The 21,226-nt window shown below is 44.5% G+C and overlaps 1 protein-coding gene across 1 annotated transcript in view; it reads right to left on the bottom strand.

Annotated features, from left to right (window-relative positions):
• The window catches only part of LOC110498790 (leucine zipper putative tumor suppressor 2 homolog), a 39,052-nt gene extending 32,948 nt beyond the window's left edge, over nucleotides 1-6,104 (bottom strand). Inside the window, exon 1 of the mRNA XM_021575413.2 lies at nucleotides 5,635-6,104. The gene's annotated coding sequence lies outside the window, so the exon portion shown is untranslated. The remainder of the gene's footprint in view (nucleotides 1-5,634) is intronic.
• Nucleotides 6,105-21,226: the final 15,122 nt, after the last annotated feature.

Here is a 21,226-nt window from a genome sequence, read left to right as displayed (position 1 = left end):
TTAGGGGCCGAGCCTCCCTGAAGTTCTGATCTCGTCAATCTGATAAAGTCGTCAATCTGATAAAGTCGTCAGTGCTCAGCTCAGCCCTCCCTCTACTCGTAAACGATTGAGTCATTTCATAGACTTCTCCCAACCCAAATATACAAAGAACAAGACTTTTCCACCCATGGCGTTGTTGTTTTAAACTGTTTAACATACTGTGGTGAAGTGAGTGGGAAGGAGACTATGCAACATCAGAAATTAGAATGAGAAACAGGAGGTGGACTCAGCAGCGGGAGAGAAACATAAGACAACCCACAGACCCTGAAGACATGGGGAAAAAGTACCTGTCCAAGCACATTACAAGATGCACCATTTGAAATGAACTACAGTAATCACAGAAACACAATGGCACTTTACCTTCCCTGTTATACAAACAAACATCCCCCATACTACTGGTATTCTTATCTAGAGGGACTTGACCTTCAGTTTCAATATCTTTCAAGGGCAAAAACAATGTATCTACACAAGCAGTTCATCCACTGAACAGGGAAGGGGACACGGCCCTGGTTACAATAAACAACACAAACCCTCTTCCTCATATTCCCCAAGCTCCTTCTGTCCCACAAGGGGAATTCCTCCATGACACAGCGAAATGCTCAAAGACTACTTTGAAATATTGACAAAGCCCTCTACCTCACCCTTTTTCACTACTTGAAGAGCTTGATCCCTTTTCCAAACAAGTCCAATGCTACATACAGTGCAGTATAACAGGTTACAAAAATGAACTTGATCATTGAACAGAAGAAAAATGACAGCATTTCTTTCAGATCCGGTCTTAAATTCCCTTTGGTCCTCGAGCCCAGATTAGGCATTACAGTTTTAGCTTCATTAAAGAGATGCAGCCTCTTCTGCGTGAGGATTGTCTCAGAGAAGCACATCTAAAGCCTGCTCTCTGCTGCCTTATGTATAACAAATACTGATACTGCACATCCATAAAAATGCACCAACAGCAGTAAATTGTTGTGCAAAGCAATACAATGCAAGAGTGGGAGTGGGAAGGGAGGTGCTGGGAGGATACTTTCAGCAGCATACCACCCTGCATCCCACTGCTGGCTTGCCTCTGAAGCTAAACAGGGTTGGTCCTGGTCGGTCCCTGGATGGAAGACCAGATTCTGCTGAAAGTGGAGTTGGAGGGCCAGTAGGAGGCACTCTTTACTCCGGCCTAAAAAATAAAATAAAAAGATCCCAGGGCAGTGATCTGGGGACATTGTAGGGTGCCGTCTATTGGATGGGAAGTGAAACGGGTGTCCTGACTCTCTGTGGTCACTAAAGATCAAAGTACTTAGAGGTCGACCGATTATGATTTTTTACCGATTATTGGAGGACCAAAAAAGCCGATAGCGATAATTGGAGGACCAAAAAAGCCGATAGCGATTATTGGAGGACCAAAAAAGCCGATAGCGATTATTGGAGGACCAAAAAAGCCAATACCGATTATTGGAGGACCAAAAAAGCCGATATTGATTAATCTGCCGATTTGTATTTATTTATTTGTAATAATGACAATTACAACAATACTGAATGAACACTTAACTTAATATAATACATCAATAAAATCTATTTAGCCTCAAGTAAATAATGAAACGCTATTAGCGCGCGCTAACTAGCTAGCCATTTCACTTCGGTTACACCAGCCTCATCTCAGGAGTTGATAGGCTTGAAGTCAAACAGCGCAATGCTTGACGCACAACGAAGAGCTGCTGGCAAAACGCACGAAAGTGCTGTTTGAATGAATGTTTATGAGCCTGCTTCTGCCTACCACCGCTTAGTCAGATACTTAGAGACTTGTATGCTCAGTCAGATTATATGCTATCTAGTAATTTCATCAACCATGTGTAGTTAACTAGTGATTATGATTGATTGTTTTTTTATAAGATAATTTTAATGCTAGCTAGCAACTTCCTTGTGGAGTGCAACGAGAGAGAGGCAGGTCGTTATTGCGATGGACTAGTTAACTGTGAGGTTGCAAGATTGGATCCCCCGAGCTGACAAGGTGAAAATCTGTCGTTCTGCCCCTGAACGAGGCAGTTAACCCACCGTTCCTAGGCCGTCATTGAAACTACCTCTTTCCCTACTGTATCTATTTTATTTATTTATTTTGCTCCTTTGCACCCCTATATTTTTATTTCTACTTTGCACATTCTTCCACTGCAAATCTACCATTCCAGTGTTTTACTTGCTATATTGTATTTACTTTGCCACCATGGCCTTTTTTTTTTGCCTTTACCTCCCTTATCTCACCTCATTTGCTCACATCGTATATAGACTTGTTTATACTGTATTATTGACTGTATATTTGTTTTACTCCATGTGTAACTCTGTGTCGTTGTATGTGTCGAACTGCTTTGCTTTATCTTGGCCAGGTAGCAATTGTAAATGAGAACTTGTTCTCAACTTGCCTACCTGGTTAAATAAAGGTGAAATATAAATAAAATAAAATCCCAAGCTTCCAATTGGCTCATCCATCCCCAGTAACTATTCTCCAGCTTGTTGCTGTAAATGAGTTCTCAGTCAAAGTCCTTGGTCAAATATATTTTAAACAAGACCAGTGTCTCTCACTGTAGCAAAGGGAACAATTTCAGATGACTCATTGCATGTCCAAAAGGTTGTATGTAGGAATTTGACAACACCTAAAGCGTCCCAAGGCTGAGATTGCAGTCCTGGTAAAGACCTGGAAGAGACACTGTATCTGCCTACAATGTCTCTAAAGAAGTCTGCTATGTAAATAACCCTTGGCTCTGCAAATGTTTGCGTCCTCCATTGTCCCCCAGGCTGTTTGCTAAAGTAAGCACTTGACTTGAATTCAAACGTTAACAACATACAGTGCCATCAGAAACTATTCACACCCCTTGACTTTTTCCACATTTTGTTGTTGTTACAAAGTGGGATTAAAATGGATTTGTCTTTTTTTTGTCAACGATCTACATAAAATACTCTAATGCAAAGTGGAAGATTTGTATTATTTGTTATTGTATTAATGGAAAATAAAACACTAATATATTTTGATGAGATAAGTATTAAACCCCCAGAGTCAATACATGTTAGAATCACCTTTGGCAACTATTACAGCTGTGAGTCTTTCTGGGTAAGTCTGAGAGCTTTGCAAACCTTCATCTGCATAGTATGCAGCTGGCAATACATTTGTATTGTGCAATATATAAATAAATATATATTCTGTACAGCCTTCCTTCTTTACCCTCTGTCATTTAGGTTAGCACTGTGGAGTAACTACAATGTTGTTGATCCATCCTCAGTTCTGCTATCACAGCCATTGAACTTTGTAACTGGTTTAAAAATCACCATTGGCCGCAGTGAAATCCCTGAGCGGTTTCGTTCCTCTCTGTCAACTGAGTTAGGAAGGACACCTGTATCTTTGTAGTGACTGGGTGTATTTATACACCATCCAAAGTCCAATAACTTCAATATGCTCAAAAATATTCAATATCAGCTTTTATTTTACATTTTTTTCGATCTATCAATTGGTGCCCTTCTTTACGAGGCATTGGAAAAACCTCCCTAGTCTTTGTCGTTGAATCTGTGCTTGAAATTCACTGCTCAACTGAGGGACCTTACAGATAATTGTATGTGCGGTGTACAGATATGGGGTAGTCATTCAAAAATCACGTTAAACACGATTAATGCACAGAGTTAGTCCATGCAACTTATTATCTGACTTGTTCAGCACATGTTTACTCCTGAAGTTATTTTGGCTTGCTATAAAGGGGTAAATACGTACGGACTAAAAATAGGATCTAAAAATAGAATTCCACTTCGACATTATGGGATATCGTGTGTAGATCAGTGACAAAATCTAAATGGAATCTAAATTCAGGCTGTTAATAACAAAACGTGGAAAAAGTCAAGGGGTGTGAATACTTTCTGAAGGCACCATTTCCCTAGCTAGCAAAGTGCTCTGTCTTTATTTACAGAGGATTCCTGTCAGAGGACAGGCTGCACATACAGACAAGAGGAAATGCTTTTTTAGCAAATTACACAAACAAGCACTCAAAAACACTATCCACCTGTTGCTTTAACCAACAATATTTTGGTCATAAATTCCAAATTGTGGTTGTGTGTAGATTGATAAGGGGGAAACAAACTATACATTTTAGAATAAGGCTGTAACGTAGCAGAATGTGGGGAACGTCAAGGGGTCTGAATACTGTCCGAATGCACTGTACAGTATTTTGACATTATTAAGCTTGAAAAGTTGAATGGCTTCTTCCTGGGCATAAAGGCAAATCGCTATATTCAACGTCTCCTGTAAACCTAGCCCAAAGGCCGGCGGCGATATTGAGTCGTTTTCATTCTACCGTCCAAACGCACTGGGTGCAGCTGGCCATACATACATATCCCTCGTGGACCGATTCGTACCTAAAACATTCTCCCTTCAGGCTGCATAGGTTTCGATTATCTCCTTAACTTCATTTAATGGCCAGGAGGGGAGGGGGGAGGGGGGGGGGTATGCATACTTTCTTTATGAAACACCATTTTCCACCACCATACTAGAGTCGCTAAAGGCTAATCCCGAAAGGTGTGTTGCAGCAGCAGTGTGATTTCTCACCCCGAACCTACCGCTGCACAGCAGGCGTAAATTAAACGGAACCCCTGGGATGTAGTTTCAACCTGATTGGCTGAACGCGATACACACAGTTTGGGATTAGCGTTTAGCCATTCTAGCATGGTGGTGGACAATTGTGTTTCATAAGGAAAGTATGCATATTTTCCCAGTCTGTTTCAACTTTCTTGCCCTTTAAATAAAGTTTTGGAGGAAATCAAAGCCGATGCAGGCTGAATAGAGAATGTTTAGCGAACGGTCCACAAATGTATTGCCGGCTGCATACATGCGTTTGGACGGTAAAATGAAAAGGACTCAATATTGCCATTATGCATTCCTGTCCTGAGCCAGTTATTGACAACTTGCTCTGCATTATTGACCTATCAGGATAAAGACATACATCAGTTAACATGCCACGACATGCATGTTACATGCCTGACAGTATAATGATAAACCTATCAGAAAAGTTAATTTTTTGAAAGAAGTCATGTAGAAATTGACAGTTAAGTATGACAGCCGAAACCTGTGTCAAAAGGCTATACTGCCTGCCTTCTTTCAACATTTCTACTATTCCCATATGGGACGCTCAGTCTCTTGTGAACAAAAACTATTATAAAAGTACATTTACACAACATATAACACAGGCTGCAACATTGTATAAATTACAAATGCCCTTTTCAGAAATCGCACCATTTCCTGATTGCAAAAATGCTAATAGTTCGCCTAATTTCAGTTAATGTGACCAAACAAGCAATTATCGTGCAGAGAATCACTGTACCATCTGAACCACTGTGAAATATATTTTCCATAACCAAAAACATTGTATTTTCAGCTGTTTGAAGCTGGTGTACAAAAATGAAAGATAGCAAAAACGAATCTTAAAAACATGAAACAGAAATAAAGCACATAGAATACATCTACCGCTTCTTAGACTTGCTTTCAATGAGAATGACAGATCGATATATCACGTTTATGTGAATTTTGTCAAGTCGCCCAAAAAGTTACATATTGCAGCATTAAAAATTAAAACTTACCATGAAAAGCCTCGCTGCATAAATTCAGGATGAGGTTGACCGTTTAAAAAAAAAAAAAAACTCTTTATAAAATAACTGTTTGGCGTGGGTGTTCTGTCCTCTTGAACTGATCTTTCAATGTATCGTTTGTAGCTGGAAAAGTTTTCGTGCGTAACATCTCCGTCTCTTCCTCTTTGTAACGAACGCGATGTCGCGTGTTGTTGATGTGAGCGCTCTAGCACACTGTTCCGACTGCTGAATTTGTGCTGAACGCTTGTAGAAAAATGCCCGTTGAGTCTGTTTTACTGAGCCCAGCCCCCAATAGCTACACCACCACTGGCTCAACTAATGGGATGACCAATGAGTTGAAAAATGGGTCTCTTGCCTTGTCTATGACCGCTGTTTTTGTGATGCTGTATGTGCAAATGGAAGTGGAAATGATGATTTCCTGACAATAACAGCACCTCACAACAACCAATAGTGAGTGACCTTCAGTGTAAGATTTTACACATATAGCATGTCACTCTGACTGTCATAGGCTACTTTAAGTCACAAGTAAATGAACAGGTGACTTCATTATACAATTGTTTGTCCTGAAGATAAGTAACACAGTTTCCCTACCTGTTCTAGCGCAACAGCTTCCCCTCTATTCTAAATATGTAAAACCAAGTCGTACCGGACTCGCCTCTATCGTCATAGACTGGCTTTTACTCACTGAAATGAAACAAGCCCACATATATACAGTAATATACGGTGGTAGAATGTTATTTCTCTTCCACATACTAACGTTTCTATTGTTGAACTCAGCATGACCCGTTACCGGGTCCCCATTACACTATCCCGAGACACTGCCTAGTGACAATGCTCCCTACACACACACACACACACACACACACACACACACACACACACACACACACACACACACACAGACACAGACACAGACACAGACACAGACACAGACACAGACACAGACACAGACACACACACACAGACACACACACACACACACACACACACACACACACACACACACACACACACACACACACACACACACACACACAACTGTGTACACACTTTATGAACATGACAGATTTTTCAAGCTTGCTTTTATTTGAACAGAGTTGAAAACCATTCTCACAGTAATTGGATTTACCAATAGGCTGTTTTGTGCCCTGGGGTAGGGTTCCAGGCATCAATACAGATCATTCTAAATAAATCAGCCATACAAGGAAATGAGGGGAAATTCAACCATAGGCCTACTTATGTCATGTATTGTCATGTTGTGTCTCTGTCCTTTCCTTTCACCCTGTCTCCCTCTGCTGGTCGTATTAGGTTACCTTTTCTCCCCCGCTTTCCCCCAGCTGTTCCTTGTCTCCTCCTGACTACCTCGTCACCCCGTTTCCCACCTGTTCCCTTTTTCCCTCTGATTAGTCCCCTATATCTCTCTCTGTTTTTGTTCCTGTCCTTGTCGGATTCTTGTTTGTTGTGTTTCATGCCTGAGCCAGACTATCGTCATGTTTGCTGTAACCTTGTCCTGTCCTGTCGGAATCTGCCGGTCTATCTGAGCCTACCTATGTTTGGTTATTAAAGAAGCTCTGTTTAAGTTAGTTCGCTTTTGGGTCCTCATTCACTCACCGTAACAGAAGAATCCGACCAAGAATGGACCCAGCGACTTCGGATCCTCTCCACTCAGCCGTCGAGATCCAGGGAGCGATGCTAGGCAGACACGAGCAGGAATTGTCTGCTGCTCGACATGCCGTTGAGACCCTGGCCACCCAAGTCTCCAACCTCACAGAACAGGTTCACCATCTCCGCCTCGATCCACCGGCCACTTCCAGGGCTTTCGAATCTCCGGAGCCCAGAATCAATAACCCGCCGTGTTACTCTGGGGAGCCCACTGAATGCCGCTCGTTCCTCACCCAGTGTGATATTGTGTTTTCTCTCCAGCCCAACACTTACGCCAGGAGCACTGCTCGTGTCGCCTACGTCATATCTCTCCTTACTGGACGGGCTCGTGAGTGGGGCACGGCAATCTGGGAGGCAAGGGCTGAGTGTACTAACCAGTATCAGGACTTTAAGGAGGAGATGATACGGGTTTTTGATCGATCTGTTTTTGGGGAGGAGGCTTCCAGGGCCCTGTCTTCCCTATGTCAAGGCAATCGATCCATAACAGACTACTCTATTGAGTTTCGCACTCTTGCTGCCTCCAGTGGCTGGAACGAGCCGGCTTTGCTCGCTCGTCTTCTGGAGGGTCTCCGCGCAGAGGTAAAGGATGAGATTCTCTCCCGGGAGGTCCCTTCCAGCGTGGATTCCTTGATTGAACTCGCTATTCGCATTGAGCGACGGGTTGATCTTCGTCACCGAGCTCGTGGAAAGGAGCTCGCGTTCTCCGTTGCCCCCCTCTCCGCATCACTACCATCTTCCTCTGCCGGCTCGGGAGCTGAGCCTATGCAGCTGGGAGGTATCCGCATCTCGACTAAGGAGAGGGAACGGAGAATCACCAACCGCCTCTGTCTCTATTGCGGTTCTGCTGGTCATTTTGTCACTTCATGTCCAGTAAAAGCCAGAGCTCATCAGTAAGCGGAGGGCTACTGGTGAGCGCTACTACTCCTGTCTCTCCTTCAAGATCCTGCACTACCTTGTCGGTCCATCTACGCTGGACCGGTTCGTCAGCTTCCTGCAGTGCCTTAATAGACTCTGGGGCGGAGGGCTGTTTTATGGACGAGACCTGGGCTCGGGAACATGACATTCCTCTCAGACAGTTAAGGGAGTCCACGGCCTTGTTCGCCCTGGATGGTAGTCCTCTCCCCAGGATTCAGCGTGAGACGCTACCTTTAACCCTCACTGTTTCTGGTAATCATAGCGAAACCATTTCTTTTTTGATTTTTCGTTCACCTTTTACACCTGTTGTTTTGGGCCATCCCTGGCTAGTTTGTCATAATCCTTCCATTAATTGGTCTAGTAATTCTATCCTCTCCTGGAACGTCTCTTGTCATGTGAAATGTTTAATGTCTGCTATCCCTCCTGTTTCCTCTGTCTCTTCTTCACAGGAGGAGCCTGGTGATTTGACAGGGGTGCCGGAGGAATATCACGATCTGCGCACGGTGTTCAGTCGGTCCAGGGCCACCTCTCTTCCTCCACACCGGTCGTATGATTGTAGTATTGATCTCCTTCCGGGAACCACTCCCCCCCGGGGTAGACTATACTCTCTGTCGGCTCCCGAACGTAAGGCTCTCGAGGATTATTTGTCTGTAGCTCTTGACGCCGGTACCATAGTCCCCTCCTCCTCTCCCGCCGGAGCGGGGTTTTTTTTTGTCAAGAAGAAGGACGGGTCTCTGCGCCCCTGCATAGATTATCGAGGGCTGAATGACATAACAGTTAAGAATCGTTATCCGCTTCCTCTTATGTCTTCAGCCTTCGAGATCCTGCAGGGAGCCAGGTTTTTCACTAAGTTGGACCTTCGTAACGCTTACCATCTCGTGCGCATCAGGGAGGGGGACGAGTGGAAGACGGCGTTTAACACTCCGTTAGGGCACTTTGAATACCGGGTTCTTCCTTTCGGCCTCGCTAACGCTCCAGCTGTCTTTCAGGCATTAGTCAATGATGTCCTGAGAGACATGCTGAACATCTTTGTTTTCGTTTACCTTGACGATATCCTGATTTTTTCACCGTCACTCCAGATTCATCTTCAGCACGTTCGACGTGTCCTCCAGCGCCTTTTAGAGAATTGTCTTTTTGTGAAGGCTGAGAAGTGCACTTTTCATGCCTCCTCCGTCACATTTCTCGGTTCTGTTATTTCCGCTGAAGGCATTAAGATGGACCCCGCTAAGGTCCAAGCTGTCATTGATTGGCCCGCCCCTAAGTCACGCGTCGAGCTGCAGCGCTTTCTCGGCTTCGCAAACTTCTATCGTCGTTTCATCCGTAATTTCGGTCAGGTGGCAGCTCCTCTCACAGCCCTTACTTCTGTCAAGACGTGCTTTAAGTGGTCCGTTTCCGCCCAGGGAGCTTTTGATCTCCTCAAGAATCGTTTTACATCCGCTCCTATCCTTGTTACACCTGACGTCTCTAGACAGTTCGTTGTCGAGGTGGACGCGTCAGAGGTGGGCGTGGGAGCCATTCTTTCTCAGCGCTCCCTCTCTGACGACAAGGTCCACCCATGCGCGTATTTTTCTCATCGCCTGTCCCCGTCGGAACGTAACTATGATGTGGGAAACCGCGAACTGCTCGCCATCCGGTTAGCCCTAGGCGAATGGCGACAGTGGTTGGAGGGGGCGACCGTTCCTTTTGTCGTTTGGACTGACCATAGGAACCTTGAGTACATCCGTTCTGCCAAACGACTTAATGCGCGTCAGGCGCGTTGGGCGCTGTTTTTCGCTCGTTTCGAGTTCGTGATTTCTTATCGTCCGGGCTCTAAGAACACCAAGCCTGATGCTTTATCTCGTCTCTTCAGTTCTTCAGTAGCCTCCACTGACCCCGAGGGGATTCTCCCTGAGGGGCGTGTTGTCGGGTTGACTGTCTGGGGAATTGAGAGGCAGGTAAAGCAAGCGCTCACTCACACTCCGTCGCCGCGCGCTTGTCCTAGGAACCTTCTTTTCGTTCCCGTTCCTACTCGTCTGGCCGTTCTTCAGTGGGCTCACTCTGCCAAGTTAGCCGGCCACCCTGGCGTTCGGGGTACGCTTGCTTCCATTCGCCAGCGTTTTTGGTGGCCCACCCGGGAGCATGACACGCGTCGTTTCGTGGCTGCTTGTTCGGTCTGCGCGCAGACTAAGTCCGGTAACTCCCCTCCTGCCGGCCGTCTCAGGCCGCTGCCCATTCCCTCTCGACCGTGGTCTCACATCGCCTTAGATTTTGTCACCGGACTGCCTTCGTCAGCGGGGAAGACTGTTATTCTTACGGTTGTCGATAGGTTCTCTAAGGCGGCTCATTTCATTCCCCTTGCTAAGCTTCCTTCTGCTAAAGAGACGGCACAAATCATCATCGAGAATGTTTTCAGAATTCATGGCCTTCCGTCAGACGTCGTTTCGGACAGAGGTCCGCAATTCACGTCTCAATTTTGGAGGGAGTTTTGCCGTTTGATTGGGGCTTCCGTCAGTCTCTCTTCCGGCTTTCACCCCCAGTCTAACGGTCAAGCAGAACGGGCCAATCAGACTATTGGTCGCATCTTACGCAGTCTTTCTTTTCGCAACCCTGCGTCTTGGTCAGAACAGCTCCCCTGGGCAGAATACGCCCACAACTCGCTTCCTTCGTCTGCGACCGGGCTATCTCCTTTTCAGAGTAGCCTCGGGTACCAGCCTCCGCTGTTCTCATCTCAGTTCGCCGAGTCCAGCGTCCCCTCCGCTCAGGCTTTTGTCCAACGTTGCGAGCGCACCTGGAAGAGGGTCAGGTCTGCACTTTGCCGTTATAGGACGCAGACTGTGAGGGCTGCTAATAAGCGTAGAACTAAGAGTCCTAGATATTGTCGCGGTCAGAGAGTTTGGCTCTCCACTCAGAACCTTCCCCTTAAGACGGCTTCTCGCAAGTTGACCCCGCGGTTCATTGGTCCGTTCCGTATTTCTCGGGTCATTAATCCTGTCGCAGTTCGACTTCTTCTTCCGCGATACCTTCGTCGCGTCCACCCGGTCTTCCATGTCTCCTGTATTAAGCCCGTTCTTCGCGCCCCCGCTCGTCTTCCCCCCCCCCCCCCCCCCCCCATCCTTGTCGAGGGCGCACCCATCTACAGGGTCCGCAGGATTTTGGACATGCGTCCTCGGGGCCGTGGTCACCAGTACCTCGTTGATTGGGAGGGGTACGGTCCTGAGGAGAGGAGTTGGGTTCCCTCTCGGGACGTGCTGGACCGTGCGCTGATCGAGGATTTCCTCCGTTGCCGCCAGGTTTCCTCCTCGAGTGCGCCAGGAGGCGCTCGGTGAGTGGGGGGGTACTGTCATGTATTGTCATGTTGTGTCTCTGTCCTTTCCTTTCACCCTGTCTCCCTCTGCTGGTCGTATTAGGTTACCTTTTCTCCCCCGCTTTCCCCCAGCTGTTCCTTGTCTCCTCCTGACTACCTCGTCACCCCGTTTCCCACCTGTTCCCTTTTTCCCTCTGATTAGTCCCCTATATCTCTCTCTGTTTTTGTTCCTGTCCTTGTCGGATTCTTGTTTGTTGTGTTTCATGCCTGAGCCAGACTATCGTCATGTTTGCTGTAACCTTGTCCTGTCCTGTCGGAATCTGCCGGTCTATCTGAGCCTACCTATGTTTGGTTATTAAAGAAGCTCTGTTTAAGTTAGTTCGCTTTTGGGTCCTCATTCACTCACCGTAACAACTTATTTGACCACGGGACAATTTGAGGAGCCTTTTTGTTACATTCATTGATAATTGTGTAAATTGGATGCAAGTGTATAAACAATGAGGCTCTGCAAACCACTGAATGTTCTCTCTCTCTCTCTTGCAGTATGAGCAATGGGACTTTTTGTGTTTTTGTCTTTCCACTGCTCTCCCTTCCCTTTAGCCAGGGGTGCATGCTCAAGATGTTTATCATTTCAAGACAGCTTGCTTAGCTGTAATTTGAGTGGTAATGGTTTCCACTGTGTCCAGTGTTTTTGTGTGTGTGTGTGTGTGGGGGGGGGGGGGGTAGCTCAACTTGCAGAATGGAAATAATCATCCAAAAGTAATTGGCCAATGAACATAACTCATTTAACTCAAAATGGTCACTCAGTGGCCCTGCAATGCACACAGACTAGGTCATTTGAGAATATATTTCCTTCATTTGAAACCTGTCCAAGTTTCCATTATGAGCACATAGCACAGTGCATGCAATGACAATAAATCACAATGGCTTCATATGCCAAGGAACTTAAACAAAGAGACATTCACAAGTTATAATTTGCCTATTGTAAACTGAAGCTTTTGCAATAATAACTTGCACAGATTGCCAATTTTTACACATGGATATGATCAGGGTTGTATCGGGTAAACACACCACACCGGAGATGTTCTGTAATGATGTTCTGCCTTCTCCTCCTGCTCTTGTTTCACTTGACACGACATGTGTAGAACACTTAGGAGGCCACTTGCTTCACCCAACCAGATCTTTATTTAAATTTGTATTATTTTTGTGCATTCTACACACATTTCACATACATCACACTTTTTTTTAAACACTAGTTATATAGCTAAATATGTATTGAACAAAAATATAAACGCAACATGCAACAATTTCTAAGGTTTTACTGAGTTACAGTTCATATGAGGAAATCAGTCAGTTGAAATAAATGCATTACGTCCTAATCTATGGATTTCACATGACTGGGGATTGCAGTGGATAAATGGCATGACAATGGGCCTCAGGATCTCATCACGGTATCTCTGTGCATTCAAATTGCCATTGATAAAATGCAGTTGTGTTCGTTGTCTGTTTATGCCTGCCCATACCATAACCCCACCGCCACCACGGAGCACCCTGTTCACAACGTTGATATCAGCAAACTGCTCGCCCACACGACGCCATACACGTGGTATGCGGTTGTGAGGTGGGTTGAAAGTACTGACAAATTCTAAAAATGACGTTGGAGGCGACTTATTGTAGAGAAATTAACATTAAATGATCTGGCAACAGCTTTAGTGGACATTCCTGCAGTCAGCATGCCAATTGCACTCTCCCTCAAAACTTGAGACATCTGTGGCATAGTATTGTGACACAAAACTGAATTTTTTAGAGTGGTATTTTATTGTCACCAGCACAAGGTGCACCTGTGTAATGATCATGCTGTTTAATCAGCTTCTTGACATGCCACAATGGTCAGGTTTATCTTGGCAGGAGAAATGCTCACTAACAAGGAAGTAAACACATTTGTAGACAACATTTGAGAGAAATAAGCTTTTTGTCTGTATGGAACATTTCTGGGATCATTTATTTCAGCTCATAAAACATGGGACCAAAACTTCACATGTTGCGTTTTATAATTTTGTTCAGTGTAGTTATTTGATATACATTACATCTGGATAGATAGCACTTAAACACATCCAGTACATATTATAAATAGTATGTTCAGTCATAACTATTATAGATCATGAACTTTTAAAACCAGCCCTCAGCTGCTCGCAGCCCATCCCACCTATCTCCGTAAACCACCCTCTTGTGATTTCCATGTGCCATATATGAGATGGTTGTACGCCCCGTTCTGTTGGTGGCAAGACTTTTGTGACATAATTTATAATACCTACCATGCCATGACAACAACCATAGGAGTTGGATATACAGTACAAACAGATCTGGGACCAGGTTACATCAGTGAGCTTTCCTTTCCCCTCAATGCATTCAACCGTTTCTCTGCTGACCCCCTGACACCTGAGCCCAATGCCTACCTGCCCTTTCTAACTTGCTCAGCCACTCTGACACAATGCAGGAAATCAGGACAGCACAAAATCACCTATCATGTGATCTACTCTCTTATCAGCTTAACACCCTATTTTTTCTGGCCCTGCAGATCACAGTGTTGCATCCTAGTGTGTAACGCTCATGTGGTTTCGATGCCGTAGTTGGTTGGGGCATGTGTTGTGGGATCCATTCAGTGGTGTAAAATACTTTAAAATACACACTTAACTTTGTAGGTGTGTCTGTACTTTACTTTACTATAGATATTTGTTTAAACATTTACTTCACTACATTCCTAAAGAAAATAACGTACTTTTTGCTCCATACATTTTCCCCGAACTCCAAAGTACTCATTACGTTTTGAATGCTTAGCAGGACAGATAAAATGGTCCAAGTAACATCAAATCTAATTTTATTCGCCGAATACAACACATAACATGAAATGCTTACTTACAAGCCCTTAACCAACAATGCAGTTCAAGAAAGAGTTAAGAAAATATTTACAAAATAAACTAAAGGAATTTTTTAAATAAAAAGTAACACAATAAGATAACAATAACGAGACTATATACAGAGGGTACTGGTACAGAGTCAATGTGCAGGGATACAGGTTAGTCGAGGTAATTTGTACATGTAGGTAGAGGTAAAGTGACTATGCATAGATAATAAACAGCAAGTAGCTGTAGTGTAAAAAAAAATGGGGGGGGGGGGTCAATGTAAATAGTCCAGGTAGCCATTTGATTAATTGTTCAGCAGTCTTATGGCTTGGCGGTAGAAGCTGTTAAGGAACCTGTTGGACCTAGACTTGGTGCTCCAGTACCGCTTGCTGTGCGGTAGCAGAGAGAACAGTCTATGACTTGGGTGACTGGAGTCTCTGACAATTTTGTGGGCTTTCCTCTGACACCGCCTAGTATATACTGTAGGTCCTTCATGGCAGGAAGCTTGGCCCCAGTGATGTACTGGGTCTTACAGTCTTACAGTCAAATGCCTAGCAGTTGCATACCAGGCGGTGATGCAACTGGTCAGGATGCTCTTGATGGTGCAGCTGTATAACTTTGAGGATCTGAGGACAAATCTTTACAGTCTCCTGAGAGGAAAAGGGTGTTTTCATGCCCTCATGACTGTCTTGGTGTGTTTGGACCATGATTGTGGTTATGTGGACACCAAGGAACTTGAAACTCTCGACCTGCTCCACTACAACCCCGTCGATGTGAATGGGGGCATGTTAGACTTACACCTAGACTTACAAAAACCCCTAGACAATAGAAAAACTAAACAAACCACCATCGTCACACCCTGACCTAACCAAAATAATAAAGAAAACAAAGATAACTAAGGTCAAGGTGTGACAGCTCCTTTGTCTTGCTCACATTGAGGGATAGGTTGCTGTCCTGGCACCACACTGCCAGGTCTCTGACCTCCTCCCTATAGGCTGTCTCATCGGTGTCGGTGATCAGGCCTACCACTGTTGTCATCAGCAAACTTAATGATGGTGTTGGAGTCGTGCTTGGCCACACGGTTGTGGGTGAACAAGGAGTACAGGAAGGGACTAAGCACGCACCCCTGAGGGGCCCCCGTGTTGAGGAACAGCAGGGCAGATGTGTTGTTGCCTACCCTTACCACCTGGATCCAGTTGCAGAGGGAGGTGCTTAGTCCCAGGGTCCTTAGCTTAGTGATGAGCTTTGTGGGCACAATGGTGTTGAATGATGAGCTGTAGTCAATGAACAGCATTCTCACATAGGTGTTCCTTTTGTCCAGGTGGGAAAGGGCAGTGTGGAGTGCGATTGAGATTGCATCTGTGGATCTGTTGGGGCAGTATGCAAATTGGAGTGGGTTTAGTGTTTCCGGGATGATGGTGTTGATGTGAGCACTTTATGGCTACTGACGTGAGTGCTATGAGTGGTAGTCATTTAGGCAGGTTAACTTCAGTTTCTTGGGCACAGGGATTCTGGTGATCAGCTTGAAACATGTAGGTATTACAGACTCTGTCAAGGAATGGTTGAAAATGTCAGTGAAGACACTTGCCAGTTGTTCCGCGCATGTTCTGAGTACAAGTCCTGGTAATCCGCCTTGTGAATGTATTGATGCTTTGCCTGTGATGGTTCGTCTAAGGGCAGCATAGTGAAATGTCTTATAAGCGTCCGGATTAGTGTCCTGCTCAATGAAAGTGGCAGCTCTAGAACTCTAGCTCGGTGAGGATGTTGCCTACAATCCATGGCTACTGGTTGGGATATGTACGTAGTATGGTCACTGTGGGGACGACGTCGTTGATGCACTTAATGATGAAGCCGGTGACTGAGGTGGTATTCTCCTCAATGCCATTTTATGAATCCTGGAACATATTCCAGTCTGTGCTAGCACACTTACAACCTCATGCTAATCACATTAGCCTACGTTAGCTCAACCGTCCCGCGGGGGACCCACCGATCCTGTAGATTAAATAAATCTCTGGAACATGCTAACATCTCTGTTGACGAGTCTACGATATGTAAAACACTAAACAAGAATGGTGTTCATGGGAGGACACCACGGAAGAAGCCACTGCTGTCCAAAAAAAAGAAGAGCATCTGGATGTTACACAGCGCTACTGGCAAAATATTCTGTGGACAGATGAACCTAAAGTTGAGTTGTTTGGAAAGAACACACAACTCTATGTGTGGAGAAAAAAAGGCACACCAACATCAAAACCTCACCACAAGTGTAAAGTATGGTGGATGGGGGATCATGGTTTGGGGCTGCCTCAGGGCCTGGACAGCTTGTCATCATCAATGGAAAAATACATTCCCAGGTTTATCAAGACATTTTGCAGGAGAATGTAGGACTATCTGTCCGCCAATTGAAGCTCAACAGAAGTTGGGTGATGCAACAGGACAACAACCCAAAAGACAGAAGTAAATCAACAACAGAATGGTTTCAACAGAAGAAAATACGCCTTCTGGAGTGGCCCAGTCACAGTCCTGACCTCAACCTGATTAAGATGCTAGGGCATGACGTCAAGAGAGAGGTTCACACCAGACAAAATTCCTCCTGACCGTTGTGCAGGTCTGACCGCAACTACAGAAAACGTTTGGTTTACACGGTGTGTTCAATAAAGATATGAAAATGTATAATTGTTTGTGTGTTATTAGTTTATGCAAACTGTGTTTGTCTATTGTTGTGACTTAGATGAAGATCAGATCAAATGTTATGACCAATTTATACAGAAGTCCAGGTAATTCCAAAAGGTTCATATACTTTTTCTTACTTCTACTTTCTTAAATTACATTTCCAACTGCTTTCCATGGAATAAAAACAAGATATCAGTCATTACTCATAATCCTGCGTTTTTATCAATAAAGGTTAAAAGAACTTGAACGTTTTGTTTGGTATTTTCTAATGTGCTTGTAAATGAACAATAAGGACAACGACTGGGAAATGGGGATAGCAAGTGTTATTTTCAGTCATTGTGCGGTCCACATGTGCCATTCAATATGAGCATACATTTTCCTTCTGGTTCGATTCAGTCTCCCTGGTTTTTATCTGTTGTAATTCTACAGGCATCAGTCTGGCGATTACTGCCTGGAGCTGGAGACTTGACCGGTCCTCCAATCAAGCAAACTATCCTGTGTAGCCAATCAGAGGGCCAGAGGAATTGCTTTATTATCTAGTGAATGGTGCACTTACTTTGATGCCAGGTTTATTTAAGTTACAAGGCCTGAAGGTGTGTGGTATATGGCCAATATACCACGGCTAAGGGCTGTTCTTAGGCACGACGCAACGCAAAGTGGCCATATACCACACACCCTCTGGTTACCAATGTAACTGGAGCGGTAAAAATACATTCATACCCGTGGTATACCATGGCTGTCAGCCAATCAGCATTCAGGGCTCAAACCACCCAGTTTATAATACTCTTTTGGTAACTGAAGTACAATATCATATGTGTTTTTCTAATGTAATGTTTCAGTCTGGTACTTTATTTCAGATTAAATGACCTGATGATATCCAATACAGACACAATACTTCAAACCAAAAAGATGAAATCCTTTGATAAAGGTAAAATGCCATGCCTACCACTATCTACATCGCTCTACCTTACCAAGTCATTCTGAAAAGTCGTCATCACTTTAGTAGGCATAAGGACTAAAAACATGAATAAAAAATGACCCTCGCTCATACATAATAGACGGGTTGGCATATTTCGAGGGTATATTTATGAGGACCATTGGGGGGACACTGCGCAGTTAGTTAATCGGCTTTTGGGACATGGCTTATGCCTATAATGCTGCAATTAATGGCTGTGCTGAGAGATCATTGGCTCTGGTAGAGTATGCTGCACACCGACTTTCATGGTGGTGTAGACAGACATTGCATGCGTTTGGTAATAGTGGATTAGGCTTACTAGGGCCCACTTTGAAGGTGCCTGTACAGATGCCTAATTTGAGAGAGAGTTCAATTGGCTTTTTTCTCTCGGTTGGAGGCTCTGGAGTATTAGCTACTCCTGCTTGGCTGAGCACAGCTCTCTCCCACTCTCTCAATTCAATTCAATTCGAGGGCTTTATTGGCATGGGAAACATATGTTAACATTGCCAAAGCAAGTGAAGTAGGTAATAAACAAAAGTGAAATAAACAATAAACATTACACTCACAGAAGTTCCAAAAGAATAAAGACATTTTAAATGTCATATACAGTGTTGTAATGATGTGCAAATAGTGAAAGTACAAAAGGGAAAATAAATAAACATAAATATGGGATGTATTTACAATGGTGTTTGTTCTTCACTGGTTGACCTTTTCTTGTGGCAACAGGTCACAAATCTTGCTACTGTGATGGCACACTGGAATTTCACCCAGTAGATATGGGAGTTTATCAAAATTGGGTTTGTTTTCAAATTATTTGTGGATCTGTGTAATCTGAGGGAAATATGTGTCTCTAATATTGTCATATATTTGGCAGGAGGTTAGGAAGTGCAGCTCAGTTTCCACCTCATTTTGTGGGCAGTGTGCACATAGCCTGTCTTCTCTTGAGAGCCACGTCTGCCTATGGGGGCCTTTCTCAATAGCTATGCTCACTGAGACTGTACATAGTCAAAGCTTTCCTTAATTTTGGGTCAGTCACAGTTGTCAGGTATTTTGCCACTGTGTACTCTCTGTTTAGGGATAAATAGCATTCTAGTTTACTCTGTTTTTTTGTTAATTCTTTCCCATGTGTCAAGTAATTATCTTTTTGTTTTCTCGTAATTTGGTTGGGTCTAATTGTGCTGCTGTCCTGTGGCTCTGTGGGGTGTGTTTGTGAACAGAGCCCCCGGACCAGCTTGCTTAGGGGACTCTTCTCCAGGTTCATCTCTCTGTAGGTGATGGCTTTGTTATGGAAGGTTTGGGAATAGCTTCCTTTTAGGTGGTTGTATAATTTAACTGCTATTTTCTGGATTTGATAAGTAGCAGGTATAGGCCTAATTCTGTTCTGCATGCATTATTTGGTGTTTTACTTTGTACACGCAGGATATTTTGCAGAATTCTGCATGCAGAGTCTCAATTTGGTGTTTGTCCCATTTTGTGAATTCTTGGTTGGTGAGCGGCCCCCGACCAGAAAGGGCAATGGGTTCTATAACTGATTCAAGTATTTTTAGCCAGATCCTAATTGGTATGTCGAGTTTGATGTTCCTTTTGAGTGTATATATTTCCTGTTTGAATCCATAAGGAGTACAATCTGTGTCTCGTGTATGTCCTCAGTGGGTGTGGGGCTGTTTTCAGGAGGGCTATAAGGGTGGCTGACAGGGAGCGTACTCAGAGGGGGTGGGATCCTGAAAAGCTTGGGGCTTTTCATTTGTCTGTTCTGCTGTGATGTTGACTTATGGTCAGGGTCTGGGGTGGACTGTTCTGCTGTGGTGTCAAGACTTATGTCGGGAGCTGAGGTGGCCTGTTCTGCTGGCTTCTCTGCGGGGGTGGCCACCTCTCTAATGGTTGTTCTCTGTCACACGCCTTCCCCCCCACCCTCTCCTCCATCCCCCTCACCCTCTCCTCTATCCCCCTCAACCTCTCCTCCACCAGCAGTCTGATCCTCTCCTCTATCCCCCTCACCCTCTCCTCCATCCCCCTCACCCTCTCCTCTATCCCCCTCAACCTCTCCTCCAGCACTCTGATCCTCTCCTCTAGTTCTCTGTTCTGCTCCTGCTCTTTCTCCTGTTGATGTTGTCTCACCACTGTCCAGAGTGCAGATGTGTCTCTCTCCACCTCCAGCTCTCTGGGTTTGGTTGAGGGGGTGTTGTTGAGCTGGATGATTTTTTTGTGCTGACTGGAGTGAGTTCACCTGCTGTTCCAGCTCCACCTGCCTTACCTTCAGCTGGGTGAATCTATCCTTCATTTAAATGAGGGAGTAGCACTCTGTGCTGGGATTTTATATTTTATTTTATTACATTACATTTTTAACCTTCATTTAACTTGGCAAGTCAGTTAAGAACAAATTCTTATTTACAATGACGGCCTACACTGGCCAAACCTGGACGACGCTGGGCCAATTGTGCGCTGCCCTATGGGACTCCCAATCACAGCTCTCTCTTTTTTGATAATGTGAAGATCCGGCTGAAATGGTTTCGGGTTTCCCTGTACCATTACTGTCACGCCCTGACCTTAGTATTCTTTGTAACATTGTCATATATTTTTCTTCTTGGCTTTTGAAAATAAGATTTAGCTTCAGACTAAACATTACTCACTCAGTTCCAGGTTGGATGGTGTTTTCAGGTTTCTGTTTGTTTGCCAGAGCATTTGCTGCTTGCTTGGGAATAAGCCTTGCAGATAATATCCATCCAAAATCAGATTGTAGGTTTGGAGTGAAGGTTATGTTGTGGAGGGTAGCATCCTGTATATGTCCCTGCCAAAAAAGTCTAACTCTAAATCTATATATTTTTTTTAAAACATGCTGAAAAATTTGGGAGCTCATCTGCCTCATGACCTCTATGTGGCTCTGTTATCTCTCTTTCTCTCCTGTCTGTGAAGCTGTCTTGTGTGAGGTGTCAGAGGCCTGGCAACTCATTCAGCATGTAGTGGGATGCTAATTTTGAAAGCTCCCTCATTAGTAGTACGAGGCCCTCACTCCAGCAGAGTTTTTTTGTGTGTCCTCCACTAGGAGTTCAATGGCTCCTAAAAGCCCCACTCCACAGCTTTCAGACTCACTATCCACCCTCTCTTATTATTTTACCCTCCATCTTTCCACCTCCCAACACCTAAGCCTCTAATGGTCTGACCGCTGCATTTAATTATACATCTATTATCAGCCCA

Source organism: Oncorhynchus mykiss, chromosome 20 (assembly GCF_013265735.2).
Source record: "Oncorhynchus mykiss isolate Arlee chromosome 20, USDA_OmykA_1.1, whole genome shotgun sequence".
Lineage (NCBI taxonomy): Eukaryota > Metazoa > Chordata > Actinopteri > Salmoniformes > Salmonidae > Oncorhynchus > Oncorhynchus mykiss.
The sequence above is the reverse complement of the archived record's forward strand: the minus strand, read 5'-3'. Positions and strand labels throughout refer to the sequence as shown.